The 6879-nt window shown below is 40.6% G+C and overlaps 1 non-coding gene across 1 annotated transcript; it reads right to left on the reverse strand.

Moving 5' to 3' along the window:
- Positions 1-6569: 6569 nt before the first annotated feature.
- TRNAK-UUU (transfer RNA lysine (anticodon UUU)) lies at positions 6570-6641 on the reverse strand. The gene has a single exon. It is a non-coding gene; the product is annotated as a tRNA-Lys (tRNA).
- Between the last annotated feature and the right edge of the window lie 238 nt (positions 6642-6879).

Here is a 6879-nt window from a genome sequence, read left to right on the forward strand (position 1 = left end):
CCTCTCTGGTTTCTTATCACCCATTTCCTACCTCATCCACTGCATCACAACAAAAGCCTTTGATTCTGAAACTTGAGAAGTTAAGCTTATGGTAAAATTTCAGTCACCAAAAGTGGGATTGATAACCCTTAGGCGGCTGTCATAAATAGGGAAAAGTTTAGGGAGGATGCCAACAAGGTTGGCCTCAAGATAGGGGCACTAGTCCATTATTTTATCCCACCACCTTGGTTCCACCACCTGGTGAACTTAGGAATAAATGAAAAAGACTATAGTCCTGGATAAATGACAGCTGTAAACTTCATGAGGCTGTGATAAAAAGAAGGCAACTAGATCCTTCTGGAAAACTTATCCTGCTGAAGTTGCTCTAAATTGTTTAACAAGCCCAACTGTTTTCATGCTTCCACAGCTGTAGCAACCACTGGTTTCTCCTGGATAATTTCTGCAGGCAAGTGAGTAGCTGGAAACAGAGGAGTTGTACCTGAGTAGTATCTGCTGAAATAAGAAGGCAAACTTGTAGGCTCTCCACTCTGCTGCAGGAGCCTCACAAACATTGCTGTTGCTTCTGAGGTTCTGCTCCTCCTCCTGGTAGCATGAACTCACCTTTGGTGTGGCATGACTGTATTTTGGGTTAGCCTATTAACTGTTATTTTAGCTTTCTAACACATTTTTGGCTAATGTTGAAGATCACAATAGCTCTAAAAACTGTTGACACTAATGACAGAGAAAAAAGTCAACAAACATAGTTCTGGCATTGACTAGTTTTATGTTCTGTTCCAAACTCATAATTCTGGCTGCATGTTTCTCCTAGTGAAATGAGATCATTGGTATAGATCTCCAAGGCTGCCTAATCTCCAGTGAGTGGATTTACACTTGAGTGTGAATGAGAGAAAATTGTTATGGGGGGTTGGAGAGAGGGCAGGGACCCAGTATGGGGAAGAAGCAATGGCAAGTGCTATTAAATGGTTCTTGCAAAAGGCCAGCCCAGAGCTGGCCCTTCCTTTGGCCAACATTGTGGGAATTGTTAAGAGTTCCAGCTAATTTAGTGATGACATAGTCCTTCTATTTGGAATAACACATTTGTGTCATTATTTTTTTTCAAAATTCATATAAAAATTTATCAGGAGAACAGAGGGAACAGTGCAGGTAAAATTTGGGGGTCTATCTGTGGAAGATTTTCTAGCTGACACCTTGACATCAGCCATACCATATCTTGCAGGCTCGATATTCTCTGCCATGATGTGTGACTCTGAGATCTAGGGATGTATCATTTCTCCAGGCCTTTCCTTACTTCCTTTGATAGCATATGTAATTAGCTATTTCCCTTCCCTATTAAATTCTGCATGTTATCACCACTATTCTGGCTAAATCAGACTCAAGAGGCCAACATTAGGAAACAAGGATTGGGAAATCTGCCTTCATTAAATGAAACAGAATAACTGAGAAGGTCAAGATGGAAAAATAAACCACAGTTGGGGGATGCTAATAAGAGTCAATTGCCTAGGTTTACAAATCTTTTAGAATTTTAAGTAAGAGGCATGCCATGTTTTGCTATTTCAAATCCTTTTGGAAAAATATTTCCACTTCCTAACATAGCCTCTCTCAAGTTTGGAATGTGATCCATCATTTCATTATTTTGGAGTTGGTTGTTTGAATTTCTAAAATTGTATGAGAAGACCTTACAGTACATGTTGCAGAAACAGAACTATGTTCTAGTTGACTCAGTTTCTTCTTCTAGTTCCATGTCAACAGAATATACAGTAATGGTCCAAGGATTTTTTCACATCTATACTAAGTTGCTGTAGAAAGTCAGTTTTATCCGAGATGAAAACAGGTTTAGACTACAAACTTGTGATGAGAAAAAATGATTGTTCATGCTTCTTTTCCATTTATAAAAAATGTTTCCAAGCTTCATCATTGACATCTGTGAATATAAAACCTGTTACCCATCAAATATGTTCCCATAGTACAGCTGCTTTCGCCACAAAAGTAACCACTTGACAAGATGTAAAGGAATAAAAATACCTTAACTCAGGAGAAATATCCAGTTTGATTGCTTCTATGCCCTGTCGCTTTGCACTTCTCTACCTTTGTTTCAAATTTTAAGCATCGTCAGTGAGTGATGTTTTTAATTTGAGGGAAGGGATATTATATGGACGCACACAAATTAGCAGGAAAGGGCAATTTAATTACAAAGGAGCCAGGATTCTTGCTCAGAAATATTGATGACTGTGTCCTGAAAGTTTCCACCTTGTCTAAAATGTATTAAAACTGAAGATGAAATACAACAGATGTTATACAACAGGCTTAATTTTGAAAATAGAAATGTAGTTCAACTATGTAACGTAGTCTCTAAGTCCTATTTTTGCTCATGAACTAAAGATATTTTATAGTTATTTTCTCAATATCCTTCCTTGTAAGGCAAATTTACTAATAGATTTAAGGAACAAAATGTCAGAACAGGCACCCTCCATTTTACTAACTGGCTCTATAACCTTAGAAAGAAAACCATAATTCATAGATCACCAAATACAATCCAGGTGCCATCACTTCAGTAGACATCCATTGATTCTCCTTTTATACCGATACTGAGTTAAGTCCTGGAAAGAAGATTAAAATCAACATGACCTTTTTTCAAGAGGCTTACAGTCTAGTGACATAACATAAAATCAGTCCGAGGGTTCCACCCTATACTGTATATAGAGTGTAAGCTATGTGGGGGGGTCCCGCAGGAGGGAGTGATGCTGAAAGCTCGGCCTCTGTACACTGGTGCTGAATCAAGTCTCAGAGACAGAGTTCTGGGTGAAGTAGAAAAGAATCGCTTTATTGCTTTGCCAGGCAAAGGGGGACACAGTGGGCTCCTGCCTGGAAAAACTATGTGTCCCAACCTGGGAGGATTTGATTAGAAGTTTTAGAGCAATGGTTCAAGGGCGGGGTTGCTGATAAGCTTAGGGTGTGTTCAGGGCCTGCACTCCTCTAATCTGGTCTCAGGTAATCTTAATGAGCCACTCTGATTCCTTTAATGTAACCTCAGGGGGTCTTTGTCTAGTATGAAGAATGCTGACATCTTAAAGGGCTTAAAGACATTGTTATGTGTATTCCTTGAGGTGGAACCAGGACCCTGCCCCAAGACTGTACTATCGTTTCCTGGCTGCCCCTCCCTTGTCTTTGTATCCCTTCCCTTCCCGGATTAGCAACTGTTCTGAATCTGCCCTTTGGAACTCAGGGAAGGTCACAGAGGCTGCAGTCAAGAAACGGGACAGAAAGGCTTCCATGCCCAGGAGCCCCCCAGGGTCCTGCTTGGTTTCATGAGTGGTCATGTGTTATCTCTTTGAACCCACCTTAGTTGACTCCTAGTTCAGTTTAGCAAACTAGGAAATCAAAATGTATGGGAGTTGTATAATATTGGAGATAATCACACACTTCCAAAGCATATGCTCTTTCTGCTACACTAAGGAAGGGAAACTTTACACCTCATTTTCTACAGAAAGTGATGAGAATGCAATGCTAATGCAACAAGCAGGTAGGTTGGATAAAAACAAAAAGCACTAATACTTATCGAGCACCTACTAGCATCCAGACACTGTTCTAGGCACTTCACATGTGTGAAATTATTTAATCCTCCCACCACCAATTACATTCGGTAACATAATTATCAACCTCACTTTACTAAGAGGGAAGTGAGAAAGGGATATGAAGTAACTTGTTTAAAGGGACATAGAGATGATATTTGGCCAAGTCATTGCACATCTCAAATGGAGCACTGAGAAGTGACAAGATACTGGAACATGACAAGATTGAAGAGTTTTCCAAAAGGAATGTTCTTTTTGTGGAGTGGGGCAGGAATCCCAGGTTTCCAAAGCCAGGTCCCCTTCAGGCATTCAGTCCTGTCTGGATATACAGACACAAGTGAAGACAGCTACAAGTCACAAGTCAAGAGGATAGAGGAACATTCTGGAAAGAGAGCCTTTGAAGGGAAGAGGGAATTAGGCAAAGAGGCATCATTGGAAAGCAAGGCTGCATGAAGGTGTGAAATGCCTGCATTCTTGGCTCCTAACTCCTAGCAGAGCTGTCCCTTCCTCCCCAGAGGAGACTGGGTGTTATGGCCCAGAGTGGGAGACTATGTGCCTGCTAACCTAGGGGAAGGGAAGAGTTCACTTCCAGAGTGCTATGAGTTTGGGGAAGAATTGCTACCATCCTACCAGAATGGTTCATCAATCTTTCCTTACTTCAGGAAACGCATTGTTTGCTTCCACTTTTCTAAGGGGCTGGAGAGATGGCACCTTTGAAACAATCTGGCTGCCGCTTCCACAAAACCCAGTCACCGTGGGGTTACTTTCCACCCCGCTTTTAAATAGCCAGTTCACAAGTCATTTCCTCACGAGGATGCCTTTTACTGCCATTAAGATGACCAATGATTTTCATCTTAACTAGGGCAACCAACTCATCTTAGTTTGCTCAGGACTTGCCCAGTTTTAGCACGGAAAGTCCTGTGTCCCAGGAAATCCCTCGGTCATGGGAAAATCAGCACATTTGGTCATTCCCACTTACTTGGACCCTGCCTGGCCTCTTGCCAACCCACAACTGGAGCCTCAGTATATTCGCTTCATCACTTTATGTCCCTCCACCCAGTATTCAAATCCGCTGAGGTTCCTATTCCCCAAATCTTACTAGATATGCCTCCACCCCCTCTAGACAGTTTCCTAGAGGCTCGATCTATGAAAGAAACATCATGTGTGTGCACCTGTGACTTATTATGTGCAAAATTCATTCCCATATGTCATCTCATAGAACCTTCCAAGAACCCATGGAATAGGCCGGACAGGATTTATAAATATTCTGACCTCATAGATGATTAAAATTATGGTTCAGGTGGAGATGATTTACTGAATATAACACAGCTAGTGTGTGGCAGCATTAGGCCTTCCCTTTTCAAGATCCTGGCTTGGAATCTGGCTCAAATTCACATCCTGGTCCAGCCATTCATGAGCTATGTGATTTTGCATGACTTACATAACCTTTCTGTATCTCCATTTACTAGTCTTAAATTTGGAACAGTAACCCAGAACTTATTGAACTAAATGAACTCATGTGTGCATATGATAAATGCTTAGAAGATGGTTTGTAATTGAATAATGTTTTGTTTATCATGGGTAGGAAGTGTGTTTGAATAAAAGAAAGATTCCTTGTAAGGGGAAGAAGTTTAAACTTTCCCAACTGAGCTTGAATGGGTGAATTAGTCAGAATAGGTGTGTAATCCAGGATGAGAATGGCAAGATCAAAAGGGAAAGGGATGCTCCCCTATTCGGGATAACCTGGGAGATGGAACAGGAAGGGAGAGAGCCAATTTGTAACACCTCAGAGAAAGCCCTGTCCAGGAGCTCTGTCCCTTACTCCTTTTGGTAACATCACAGCTGCCCTTGCTAGGGAGAACCCATCCTTGCCCACTCCAACCACGTGGGCCTGGAGAGAGCAGCTAGTCAGAGAACCCTGCCCCCCAGCAGCCACTGCAGTGATTGGTCATGTGATTCCAGAGATGATCATGTGACTCAAGCCAGCCCAGTCTGAGCCTGTCCCCAGGACTTGTACAAGTTCTTGTAATGGGGAAAGTTTATTTTTCCATTTGGGTTACTAAAATGGAGTAATGTTAGCTCATACTAATTTTAAACCCTAATAGTAAATTACATTGTCTAAAAAAGTTAAAAGAATATTTAAGAAAGAATAAAATTGTCTCAAAAAATGTCCACAGCATTTAACAAAAAGGTCACTATAATACTATCATATTGTAATGACTCTTATGTGATGTAAGTTCTTCCCAAACATCATTTTTATGTTTCATGTTGGCCTGATAAGTAAATGCTGCTGGGCAGACCTAAAACGTTTGCTTTATTAGATTCCAGAAGCAATTGCATGTTGGTGCTATCAAAGGCAATTTGCATACACAATTTACAGGAAATTTTGCTACCTTTCTGATTTAATGATTCGGTAGAAATGATCAAATTATCCTCTCATAGTAACTGTCGAAGATAAATACAATGATCTATGCTTCCATCGTCATTTGGTCGTGAAACATACACCTGTGTTGCATCATGCTTGAAGCTAAAACAAAGAAGCTTGCTCTGTTTAAGTGGTCTGTGGGAGTGAAACAATTGCCTCAAAAATTCTTTTCTAAATTCTTATTTTCTGGGAGTATTATTGGAGATAAACTGATTTTAAAAAGTGAACAAGATCTATATCAGGGTCTCTGATTTCCTGATTTACTCTGTTGTTCTCAAGTAAATATGTGGTCCACAATTTATTTTTTCTCTTCTATTTTTCATGCTGTTTGAAATACGATGTTACCTTTCTTATCATAGGACCACATCTGAAATCCTATGCCCGGATGTATAGGTCTGCCTCTTTTTCCTTACTAACATAGGAATGGTTTTCCTATCTTCCTGCAATGCCCAACCGGGGTCACCATAGCTTAAGAAAATAAAGTCTCTTAGAAGGGATGCGGAGGTCATAGGCATCTGCTTATTCCTTTTTTTAAAAAATATTTTGGCCATGCCACACAGCTTGCAGGATCTCAGTTCCCCGACCAGGGATTGAACCCAGGCCACAGCAGTAAAAGCACTGAATCCTAACCACTAGACCACCAGGGAACTCCCTGCTTATTCCTTTTTGAAAAAGTTTGTGCACTCTGTTTGTGTGCAGTAATCACGCCCATCACAATTTCTGAAATAAGTTTCTAATTTGGCATTCAAATTAGAGATGGTGAGTGATGTTTTGAAATATTTTGAATGAAACAAAATGCAGTATTTTCCTGAAAGCCAATTCTAAATAAGCTGGAAAAAAAAAAGTACATAACAGATCTCTGGTTCTTGGTTCAGGGTGTGGTCA

This window comes from Lagenorhynchus albirostris, chromosome 1 (assembly GCF_949774975.1).
Source record: "Lagenorhynchus albirostris chromosome 1, mLagAlb1.1, whole genome shotgun sequence".
Lineage (NCBI taxonomy): Eukaryota > Metazoa > Chordata > Mammalia > Artiodactyla > Delphinidae > Lagenorhynchus > Lagenorhynchus albirostris.